At 46.1% G+C, this 12930-nt stretch overlaps 1 protein-coding gene across 1 annotated transcript in view; it reads right to left on the reverse strand.

Moving 5' to 3' along the window:
- ZCCHC7 (zinc finger CCHC-type containing 7) overlaps positions 1–12930 on the reverse strand; it is a 305804-nt gene that overhangs the window by 16234 nt on the left and 276640 nt on the right. Inside the window, exon 10 of the transcript XR_010944958.1 lies at positions 4729–4858. The gene's annotated coding sequence lies outside the window, so the exon portion shown is untranslated. The remainder of the gene's footprint in view (positions 1–4728; positions 4859–12930) is intronic.

Consider the following 12930-nt stretch of genomic DNA (forward strand, 5'->3'; position numbering starts at 1 on the left):
TGGAAGCATAGAGGAGGGAATGACTAACTGCTGGGGAAATCAAAGAGGGCTTCTGAGAGGAGGTGATGATTGAGCACCCTACTACTTTCAGCTGAACAGAATGTGTATTATATAAGTCTAGGATGCCCCCTATGGTTACATAGTGCATATCGGCACAACTGAAGAGGGAAGCCCTGCTGAACGGATCTTGAAGGACTCTTGGTTGCAAGTGAGAAGTACCTAACTCACTTGAATCATTGGCTCCTGAAAGGTAGAAGTCTGGGTGCAACCAGGCATGGCTTATGTGGGGGCTCAGGCAGTCAGGGCCTTTTCTCTCCCCATCTTTTGGCTCTCCTTGGCTTTCTTCTTTCCATGAGTTAGGAAACATGGTGCTGGGTAGCCCAGATATACAACCTCCCAGCAAGACAAGGCTATCCAGAGGAAGCCCTCTTTCTCCCAGGGACTATGCAACAATCCCAGGAAAGAATTCTGATTGGCTGCTTGAGTCACATGCTCACTCCCGAACCAACCACTGTGCTGAGGGGTGGGGCGGAGTGGTCCTTGAGATCACCTGCCTAAGAAAGCCTGGGATGGAGGGTGGAGCCATCATAACTGATAGCCTCCTGGAGTCGAGGAGGCATGGTTCTCCCAAGGAAACTTGCAAACAAAACCACATATCCAGCACAAAGTGTCAGAAAGACCTCTTCCAGCAGACTAGGCAGGAAAAGTCTGCAGTCAGGACAATGCCAGTTCTATCCCCAGGGTCTCTACAATGCATGAGGCCACCATGAGCAGCGGCCCTTGAGAAGTACCGCTGGGCAGCCCTGCCCATTCCAGTCTGGGAGGACTGTTGACCTCTGAACCCAGCTGGGGAAGAAAAAGCAAGCATCCCCCTCCCCACCTCTTCCCTAGGCTGTTAGAACTCAAAGCATGGTTGGAGTTCACTTATTTGATCCATGGAGCTCTTTAAAATAATAACAAGACCATCCACTGACTGGGAGATACTATTTACCAAAGACATATCTGATAAAGGACTGCTATTCAAAATATACAAAGAACTCTTAAAACTCAACAAGAAAACAAATTACTGGTTAAAAAATGGGCCAAGGACCTTAACAGACACCTCATCAAAGAAGATAAACAGATGACAAATAAGCATATCAAATGATGCTCCTAGGGCTTCCCTGGCGGTGCAGTGGTTGAGAGTCCGCCTGCCGATGCAGGAGACATGGGTTCGTGCCCTGGTCCGGGAAGATCCCACATGTGGCAAAGTGGCTAGGCCCGTGAGCCATGGCCGCTGAGCCTGCGCGTCCGGAGCCTGTGCTCCGCAATGGGAGAGGCCACAACAGTGAGAGGCCCGTGTACCGCAAAAAAAAAAAAAAAAAAAAAAAAAAAAAAAAAAAAATATATATATATATATATATATAATAAAAATATTGTCTTAAAAAAAAGGATAACAAGAGCTCATGAGTTAAAATACACCACCTTTCTTTTAAAAGCTCTTTTGCTCAGCCACAAACCATGGGAATTAAATTTTGTAGTGCATTTAACAGACAATGAACATCGAGCAAGGTCACAAATACATGTTGAGATTACAAGACAAGACACTGAACAGAAACCAGCAATCATCGGCAGTCTTGTGATGGCTGCCTGGCCTGGAGACACACATCTAACATCACCCTTGCATGTGCCAGCCGGCACCTCTCTCACTGTCCCCTCTGCTCTTTACATGGCACCATTTCTTAAAGGGGGTCACTGCAGGGCAGGAAGAATGATACACGTGTGCCCTGTGTGTTTCTTATGTATTTAAAAATACAGGTAAGAAGGATGTCACTGGCATCTTTCTGGCTTTTAGATCTGAGTGACATCATTTGAGAAACACTGTTCTTGTCCAATCCCCCAACCATTTAGTCCGACCCTCTAGTTTTATAGATGGTGAAACTGAGGCCCAGAGATCCACAGGGACTCTTGAAAGTGATTTCAACAGCCAAGACTGGCTCTGAGAATCCTGGTCTGGCATATTTGAATTCAGTCAGATGAGGAATGTAGGAAGGCGTGCAGGCGGTGCTGCTTCGAAGGGGCCTTGGGAACACTCTGGCTCAATCCTCTTGGTTAAGGGTGGGAAACACTGCTTTCCTTGACCTCAAAGATTCAGGCTCTACCAAGTTGCTCACTTAAGTGTTATTTGAGAAAACTTTTAAACAAATTAAATATGGCATGTCCCCATTTAATGGTATGTCTACGAAAAGTGGTACATTTATGAAAAACTCTACTGCCATTAAAAATGAAAATTAGGAGCATGGTAGATTGATGACAGTAATTGCTGCTACGATTACTGACCTCCCTGTATCGACACCCTTTACCCTGAAATTTGCAGTCCTTCCCACTCTGACTCTGGGCTGTTTTTGTGATTTGCTTTGACACACAGAATGTGATGGAGGGTAAGACACATGGCACAGTCCCCCCTGTTGCCCAGGCAATAGCTGGCCAGTCACAAGACATGTGAATGAGGCCATCTTAGACCCACCAGCTGACCCACCAGCTGACCACAGATGCGTAAACAACCCCAATCAAGACCAGCTGGGCCTGCCCAGATCAGTAGAACTGCCCACGTGACCCACAGACTCATGAGCAATAATAAATCTTGTTTTAAGCCATGAATTTTGAGTTGGATTGTTATAGCAACAGCTGATGGATACAGAGGTATTATTGAGAGGGGAGATGGAAGCATGTGGAAGAAGATAAAAAACGTGCCCAAACAGTATGAGCCATACCATGCGATATGGAGATAAGCCACACAGCAGTAGTCCATGCCCACCCACGCTAATGGAAAATACTGGATAGAAACACACCCAATATCTCAGGATGATATTAAGGGATGGCTGGGGGTAATTTTATTTTTCTTCTTTACTCTTTTCCAAATTTCCTCTGATGGTTTTATGTAACTTTTATAAAATTCCTTTTTATAAAATTAAGTGCAGGCTGGTCCCACTCAGGACTCTCATGCTAGAAGTGGCAACGGGCCCAAGAACTTCTTTGGAGAAGTCCACTCAATCATCCATGCCACCACCAGAACAAGCCCCTACTGTGGCCAAAGACCAGCTACTGTCACAGGCAAAAAAAAAAAAAATCCATTGTTCAGACTTTGACCCCGCATATGAGCAAACCCCGAATCCCTTTCTTCCCTGCCCCACAGTACTGGGATACTAAGAGATTCACTTTGTGTTCTCACTTGCAGTTCCTTCTGGACCACCGTGCTGGCCTGGCCGGGTCTCCCACCCGTCCTCCTCTGTAATGATTCTCCCCGTCAGCATATGCACATCCCCCAACACTGCAGGTTCAGCTCTAGTCCCGCTCCTCCGGGAAGCAGCTCTGGTCTCCCCGCTGGACACTCCATTCTGAGGTTCCAGAACACTTCCCTAGACCACACTCAAGTCTCCTTCCCACCGAGTGGCATTTATGCCCATATTTCATCTCTTTGTCCAAACTGAGCGCAGTGAGGACAGAGTCACCACATGACCCTGTTCATCTTGGTATCCCCCAGCCCCACCTCAGGGGCTGCAACAAGGCCAGGAATAAAGGAGACATCAAACAGAGAGAGAAATTTGGAAACAATCCATTCTAACCCTCTTGGTTTATAAATGGGGAGAGTCGAGGTGTGCCTGGTCCACATGTGGTGCCAGAGACAGAACTTGGACTCGCATCTCTTGAGCTGCATCCTGTATTCCTCCCACCAGGCGCCCAGCCCCCAGCAAGGTTGGGGACCAGGGTGAGGCCAGCCCATGTGAAGGGTGCGGTTGGAGGAAACAGTCCCTGCCGGGGCTGAGCCTGCAGTTCCACAACCAGGAGAGTGAGGGCCTCCGATTCCTCACTTGCCCCCGTGGGCCCGGCCTGCTATGGGCTGAGCACCTGCGTGAGTGTCCTGTGACAGCTGCGCTGCCCTGGGTCTGGACTGGCTTCACCGCTCTGCAGCAGAAGTGCCATCACGACACCCTTCCCACGGACGCGGAAAGGGCGCTGAGTGAGAACACATGCGGGTTCAACGTCTGGGGCAGCTGCCTTGGGAGGTACAATCGGAGGAGCTGTGGTCACCACCCATTCCCCACTGAAGTGCGATTCGGTTTTATTTGCTGTTGTTGATGACATGACTCCTCTCTGCACACACACACACACACACACACAAACACACACACACACACACTATCCCACTGGGTGGACTTAATAAAGGACAGGGAAATTAGGAGTCTTCAGGAATGGATGGTGAAGAGGCAGTCTTCATCCCTTCAGAAACTGAGGTTAGATATTTTAAAGATTTATGAATATCAAAGGAACTTTCAGTCTCATTTGGAAACAGAGCAGAGTAAAATTTCAATTTTAAATCTATGTTACCTCTTTATATGTATAAAATGCCTTCAGAATTTCCCAGGAGGATATATTTATACTTCTGTTTAGAGATTTTTGTTTTGTTTTGTTAGTGGGGGTAATGAACTTAGGAGACTCAGAAAAGCAGGAAGAGGCGTTAGGGACAGTCGAGTCCAGGCTACAGCTGAGAGAGTGAGACCCTCAGGAGAGGGTCCTTGCCCCAGGGCCCCGACTCCCCAGCCAGGAGGGGAGAGCGGGGGAGACACCGGTTCTCGGCCTTCATACGTTCATTCCACAGCTGCCATCGAGTGTCTCCTCTGTGCCAGGCACCTTCTGGGCACCAGGACAGAGCCGGGGACCAGCAGAGGTCCAGCCCTGTGGGCTTACCTGCTGGAGGACAGCGGTGAGCACGGTGAAGGAAGTCAAGCTCGTGAGGTGAGAGAGAGGGTGCAGGTGGGGACTTCATGCCAGGTGGTCAGTGAAGGTCTCCTCGAGGAGGTGACTGCTGAGCTGAAACCTGCGGAGAGAGAATGAGGGGAGGTGACTCCGAGTTGGGAGGAGGGCAGACGGAAGGCCAGTGTGGCTGGAGGGGCGTGAGGGAGAGGAGCAGCTGCAAGGTGGGTGGGGTGGGCTGAGGTATGGGACTGGATTGCATTCCACGCGCCACAGACAGCTCATTCCCAACTCTATGCCCCTCTCCTCACAACAGGGTGGCTTGGATGCTCCCAGCCCAGGGGAGTTTCTCAAGAGAAAACGTGCTCTGTGCAGGCAGCAGTAGGAGGGGAGCCCTGGGAGGCGTGTGTACCAGGGGAGCCAACTTCGGGGGACATGGGGCCTGGGGGAGACCTGCCCACAGCACAGAGAGCCCAGCGGGGCTCTCAGGCTCCATCAAGACTCAGCAGGGCCACCCCAGGGCAAAGTGGACAGATGAGGGACGTGGCCTTGAGGGCAAAGCCAGGGCCCGTGAGGGAAGCTGCAGGGGTGCAGAGTCTAGTGCACGTGAGGCAGTTTTCTCAGAGCCATTCCTACTGTGGGAAACAGTACGGCACTTCCTGAAAAATTTAAGCAGAGAATTACCATATAATCCAGCAAGCCCACCTCTGGCTATATACCCCAAAGAACTGAAAGTAAGGACTTGAAGAGATATGCGCACACTCATGTTCACATCAGTATTATTCACAATAGCCAAAAGGTGCAAACACCCAAATGTCCATCAACAGATACACAGATAAACAAAATGCAGTATATACACACAGTGGAATATTATTCAGCCACAAAAAAGAATGAAATGCTGGCACAGGTTACAACATGATGAACCTTGAAGACATCATATGCTGAGTGAAATAAGCCAGGCGCAGGAGGACAAGCACTGTATGATTCTCCTTATATAAGGTACCTAGAGTAGTCGAATTAATTGAGACAGAAAGTAGAATGGTGGCTGCCAGGGGCTGGGGGAGGAGAGAATGGGGAGTTAGTGTTAATGGGTTTAGAGAGTCAGCTTGGGAAGATAATAAGTTCTGGAGATGGAGGGTGGTGATAGTTATGCAACATTATGAATGTACTTAATGCTACTAAACTGTACACTTTAAAATGGTTGAAATGGTATATTTTATGTATATTTACCAAATTAAACAACAAAAAAGCTCTTCACAGTGACTAGGGCTGGCTTGGGAAGCAGTTATCTGTCCACCAGTGGAGGTGTGCAAGAGAGGCTAGACACTTTCTGGATGCTGGGGAGGGAGTATAAAGCCAAGGGAACAGAGTGCAGGTCATCCTGGGATGTGGGCCAGGACATAACACACGAGGGCTGACATGTCTTCAGCCCTTACTGTGTGCGGGCCTGAGATTAGGCTTCATGTACATTATCCCTTTCTGTCCTGGGGCCATGAGGCAGGGTCAGGATTCCCCTCATTGGACAGATGGGAGGCAGCTCCAGGGAGCGTCGGTCATTGCTGCCCACCAAGACCCTCTTCCATGGAGGATCAGCTGCCTGGCCTCAGCTGCAGAGACGGGCCCCACCCAGGGTCACACTCCTCCCCAGGCAGCCTGCATCTATGACTCACCTATGTGGGGCTGCTAAGGCCTGGCCGGCTCTGCTCCGTGTAACTCCAGACACCGTTGACATTCTACCTTCAGGGGTCTCCCCTCTTTATGGAGCCTGCCTAGTAGCTAGCATCTTCCCTCTGCCCTCCCCTGCTTCCTCCCTGCCCTTCCTCAGGTGTTGATCCAAGAACCGCCTCCATAAACTTCCTGCTTGCTGAACTCGTCAGGGTCAGCTTCAGGAACCCCACCTGCAGTGTTTGTCAAGGTCACTCAGCTGGGCAATGGGAGGGGAGGCTGGGGCCAGGGAAGGGTATCTGACATTCTCGGACAGAGGGAAGCTCTGCTAACCCTTAGGAGGGTAGGTCAGAGCTTCTTGGGTGACTCTGGTCCTCAGCACCCTGCCAGCCCAAGGCCGAGTGCGCCTCACACTTGTATTACCCCTAGTGCCCCTCGTGTAATAGCAGAACCACACCACGAATGACACTGGTGCTAAATTCTAATAGCCAGCCTGGCAGGTTAATGGCCTCTTATACATTTAAACTGGCTGTGATCCTTTTGGGAACTGCAATTTTATTCACGGAGATTGTGCTACCTAATTTGAAATCAGCAAACTGTACTTAAGAGATATGGTGGCTCCTGTGGTTTCTTCTCTCCCTCCTCTTGTCCTGTCTGGTTTGGGGGCCCAGGCTGCCCAAGGGCATACAAGGTGGCACTGTCACCTCTGATCTTTTTGTCTCCACTGAGTAGAGAATGTGGGGGCTGAAGTCAGCTGAAACCGACAGGAAGTCAGACTGTGCTCTGACTTCCACTCTGTGACCTGGACAAACCACATAACGGCTCTGAGGCTCGGCTTCCTCACCTGTCAGTGACCAGGGCTATAGGAGAGCTGCATACCAGCAAATACATGGGCGCCCCCAGCACAGAGCCATGCTGCCTTCCCCAACCTGGCCACCTAGTGGCAGGACTGTCTGAGCTCTGAGGAAAGCCGGCCAAGGCTGGAAAAGCAGAGGGACAGCAGGGCCTGGTGCGGGGCCTGGCAAAGAGGCTGGTCCCTCTGGGGCGCACTGGAAGCCTGTGGCTCCCCCGCTCAGCCCTTAGTCTAAGGCTGTCCCAGTGCGTTTGCCCAAACATTCTGTGCAGGCGTCTCAGCCTCCTGCTGCCTCCACCCAGCAGGGCGGCAAGGCTGCCGTCCTCTCTGCTCTCAGGCCCCCAGCTCACGGGGGGGCTATTATCATCCCCACCTCCAGGCCAAGTCCCTGGGAATGGGGCCAGAGACATGGCCCCTCCTCAGAAGCCCAGCAGCATGACCCTTTCGTGCTTCCTCTCCATGCCTCTTCCCCCTCCAGCCTGGGGGAACTTTACCTAATCTTAGGAAGGGATGGAGGAGGGAAAGGCTGGCTTTTCTGGTCAGTGTCCCGTAGATCTACTGCTGATGGCATAAAGCTGGTACCCAAAGGCCTCCTGCGTTTCAGGCTTTTTGGATGGGTGGTGAATTTCACAAAAACCAATGTTGGGTTTTTTTTTCCCCTTGGTTTCTTGTATCACCCTTTCCTGAAGCATCACATATTGGAAGTACTGGGCACAAATATTCACATCAGTTTTTTGATTGGACCACCTTAATCCTCATTTCTTTCTATGTAAGTAACAATAGGAGGGTGGGCAGGAAGGTAGTTTTTCTTTTTTCCCCCAATAATGGGATCATCTGTATTTTCATTTTCACTTAGCAATATATACTCTTTCCACATAAACAAATATTTATAAATATCTTTCCACATAAACAAATATTTACAGAATAAATAATTCACATCAGTTAATACATCAGAAACATTATCCACCCCTCTTTCCCCACCCCATGCAAACACTGATTTCCTTCTTCAAGGGCTGAGTGGGTTGTGTAAAAATAGTCAGCCCTGCATGTGCTGTCGTGGCTTCCTCGTATTTCTCCCAACTTCTTCCCCCCCGCCTCCCTGAAGCCCCCTGGGGAGGAGGCGGGGTTGGGGGGCCACAGGGCTCCACCGCCACCTGCACAGAGCTGGAGCTCAGCTGATCCGCCTCGGTTTGGGGGGGAAGTTTCTGGGCTGTGTGTTTTGCTGTTCTTGATAAATCTAATCAAGTTCAAGTTCAATAAGGAATGAACTTAAAGAAGAGTCTTTCTCGGTGTGCAATTATAACTGCATCTATCTTTAGACTCATAATGAAAATATAGCATTAGGAAGAAGGAAAAGACATTGGTGGGAGATGTTCCCAGGAGCTGAATTGGTGGGGAGGGGGTTTACCCAGATTCGCAATAGTAGAGAAGACTGTAAAGGGAAGTAAAGAATTCTAGGCAGAAGCCCCGCCCCGAACGCCGCCACCGCCTGCGCCTGCGTCTCCCTCAGTCGCTCGCCCGCTGGGCGAGGCGGGGATTCCGGTGCTGGGAGCCCAGTTAGAAGAAGTGATACATTTCCTCACCGCCCTCCTGTTCTGTTTGTGAACAACATGCGTTTTACAAGAAGTTAAGTGAAACTAAGGATCCAGTTGGTGGCCACTGAACAGAGCGAAGCTGTGTGGATGAAAGGATCCTGGTGCTGCAGCCAGCAGTCAGTGCTGTGCCTCTGAGGTGGGAGAGCCAACTTCAGGACACTGGTCCACAAGAGACCTCCCAGCTCCACATAATATCAAATGGTAAAAATCTCCCAGAGATCTCCACCTTAACACCAACACCCAGCTTCACTCAACGACCAGCAAGCTACAGTGCTGGACACCCTATGCCAAACAACTAGCAGGACAGGAACATAACCCCACCCATTAGCAGAGAGGCTGCCTAAAATCATAATAAGTGCACAGACACCGCAAAACACACCACCAGACGTGGACCTGCCCACCAGAAAGACAAGATCCAGCCTCATCCACCAGAACACAGGCACTAGTCCCCTCCACCAGGAAGCCTACACAACCCACTGAACCAACTTTAGCCACTTGGGACAGACACCAAAAACAACGGGAACTACGAACCTGCAGCCTGCAAAAAGGAGACCCCAAACACAGTAAGATAAGCAAAATGAGAAGACAGAAAAACACACAGCAGATGAAGGAGCAAGATAAAAACCCACCAGACCTAACAAATGAAGAGGAAATAGGCAGTCTACCTGAAAAAGAATTCAGAATAATGATAGTAAAGATGATCCAAAATCTTGGAATTAGAATAGAGAAAATGCAAGAAACATTTAACAAGGACCTAGAAGAACTAAAGATGAAACAAACAACGATGAACAACACAATAAATGAAATTAAAAATACTCTAGAAGGGATCAATAGCAGACTAACTGAGGCAGAAGAACGGATAAGTGACCTGGAAGATAAAATAGTGGAAATGACTACTGCAGAGCAGAATAAAGAAAAAAGAATGAAAAAAACTGAGGACAGTCTCAGAGACCTCTGGGACAACATTAAATGCACCAACATTTGAATTATAGGGGTTCCAGAAGAAGAAGAGAAAAAGAAAGGGACTGAGAAAATATTTGAAGAGATTATAGTTGAAAACTTCCCTAATATGGGAAAGGAAATAGTTAATCAAGTCCAGGAAGCACAGAGAGTCCCATACAGGATAAATCCAAGGAGAAACATGCCAAGACACATATTAATCAAACTGTCAAAAATTAAATACAAAGAAAACATATTAAAAGCAGCAAGGGAAAAACAACAAATAACACACAAGGGAATCCCCATAAGGTTAACAGCTGATCTTTCAGCAGAAACTCTGCAAGCCAGAAGGGAGTGGCAGGACATATTTAAAGTGATGAAAGAGAAAAACCTACAACCAAGATTACTCTACCCAGCAAGGATCTCATTCAGATTTGACGGAGAAATTAAAACCTTTACAGACAAGCAAAAGCTGAGAGAGTTCAGCACCACCAAACCAGCTTTACAACAAATGCTAAAGGATCTTCTCTAGGCAAGAAACACAAGAGAAGGAAAAGATCTACAATAACAAACCCAAAACAATTAAGAAAATGGGAATAGGAACATATATATCGATAATTACCCTACATGTAAATGGATTAAATACTCCCACCAAAAGACACAGACTGGCTGAATGGATACAAAAACAAGACCCAAATGTATGCTGGCTACAAGAGACCCACTTCAGACCTAGAGACACATACAGACTGAAAGTGAGGGGATGGAAAAAGATATTACATGCAAATGGAAACCAAAAGAAAGCTGGAGTAGCAATTCTCATATCAGACAAAATAGACTTTAAAATAAAGACTATTAGAAGAGACAAAGAAGGACACTACATAATGATCAAGGGATCAATCCAAGAAGAAGATATAACAATTGTAAATATTTATGCACCCAACATAGGAACCTCAATACATAAGGCAAATACTAACAGCCATAAAAGGGGAAATCGACAGTAACACATTCAGAGTAGAGGACTTTAACAGCCCACATTCACCAATGGACATCATCCAAAATGAAAATAAATAAGGAAACACAAGCTTTAAATGATACATTAAACAAGATGGACTTAATTGATATTTATAGGACATTCCATCCAAAAACAACAGAATACACATTTTTCTCAAGTGCTCATGGAACATTCTCCAGGATAGATCATATCTTGGGTCACAAATCAAGCCCTGGGAAATTTAAGAAAATTGAAATTGTATCAAGTATCTTTTCTGACCACAATGCTATGAGACTAGATATCAATTACAGGAAAAGATCTGTAAAAAAATACAAACACATGGAGGCTAAACAATACACTACTTAATAACGAAGTGATCACTGAAGAAATCAAAGAGGAAATCAAAAAATACCTAGAAACAAATGACAACGGAGACACGACGACTCAAAACCTATGGGATGCAGCAAAAGCAGTTCTAAGAGGGAAGTTTATAGCAATACAATCCTACCTTAAGAAACAGGGAACATCTCAAATAAACAACCTAACCTTGCACCTCAAGCAATTAGAGAAAGAAGAATAAAAAAACCCCAAAGCTAGCAGAAGGAAAGAAATCATAAAAATCAGATCAGAAATAAATGAAAAAGAAATGAAGGAAACAATAGCAAAGATCAATAAAACTAAAAGCTGGTTCTTTGAGAAGATAAACAAAATAGATAAACCACTAGCCAGACTCATCAAGAAAAAAAGGGAGAAGACTCAAACCAATAGAATTAGAAATGAAAAAGGAGAAGTAACAACTGACACTGCAGAAATAAGAAAGATCATGAGAGATTGCTACAAGTAACTCTATGCCAATAAAATGGACAATCTGGAAGAAATGGACAAATTCTTAGAAATGCACAACCTGCCAAGACTGAATCAGGAAGAAATAGAAAATATGAACAGACCAATCACAAGCACTGAAATTGAAACTGTGATTAAAAATCTTCCAACAAACAAAAGCCCAGGACCAGATGGCTTCACAGGCGAATTCTATCAAACATTTAGAGAAAAGCTAACACCTATCCTTCTCAAACTCTTCCAAAATATAGCAGAGGGAGGAACACTCCCAAATTCCTTCTAAGAGGCCACCATCACCTTGATACCAAAACCAGACAAGGATGTCACAAAGAAAGAAAACTACAGGCCAGTATCACTGATGAACATAGATGCAAAAATCCTCAACAAAATACTAGCAAACAGAATCAAACAGCACATTAAAAGGATCATACACCATGATCAAGTGGGGTTTATTCCAGGAATGCAAGGATTCTTCAATATTCGCAAATCAATCAGTGTGATACACCATATTAACAAATTGAAGGAGAAAAACCATATGGTTATCTCAATAGATGCAGAGAAAGCTTTTGACAAAATTCAACACTCATTTATGATAAAAACCCTGCAGAAAGTAGGCATAGAGGGAACTTTCCTCAATATAATAAAGGCCATATATGACAAGCCCACAGCCAACATCGTCCTCAATGGTGAAAAACTGAAAGCATTTCCACTAAGATCAGGAAAAATACAAGGTTGCCCACTCTCACCACTCTTATTCAACATAGTTTTGGAAGTTTTAGCCACAGCAATCAGAGAAGAAAAGGAAATAAAAGGAATCCAAATCAGAAAAGAAGAAGTAAAGCTGTCACTGTTCACAGATGACATGATACTATATATAGAGAATCCTAAAGATGTTACCAGAAAACTACTAGAGCTAATCAATGAATTTGGTAAAGTAGCAGGATACAAAATTAATGCACAGAAATCTCTGGCATTCCTCTACACTAATGATGAAAAATCTGAAAGTGAAATCAAGAAAACACTCCCATTTACCATTGCAACAAAAAGAATAAAATATCTAGAAATAAACCTACCTAAGGAGACAAAAGACCTGTATGCAGAAAATTATAAGACACTGATGAAAGAAATTAAAGATGATACAAATAGATGGAGAGATATACCATATTCTTGAATTGGAAGAATCAACATTGTGAAAATGACTCTACTACCCAAAGCAATCTACAGATTCAATGCAATCCCTATCAAACTACCACTGGCACTTTTCACAGAACGAGAACAAAAAGTTTCACAATTTGTATGGAAACACAAAAGAC

The sequence above is a fragment of the Pseudorca crassidens genome, chromosome 7 (assembly GCF_039906515.1).
Source record: "Pseudorca crassidens isolate mPseCra1 chromosome 7, mPseCra1.hap1, whole genome shotgun sequence".
NCBI classification, from domain to species: domain Eukaryota; kingdom Metazoa; phylum Chordata; class Mammalia; order Artiodactyla; family Delphinidae; genus Pseudorca; species Pseudorca crassidens.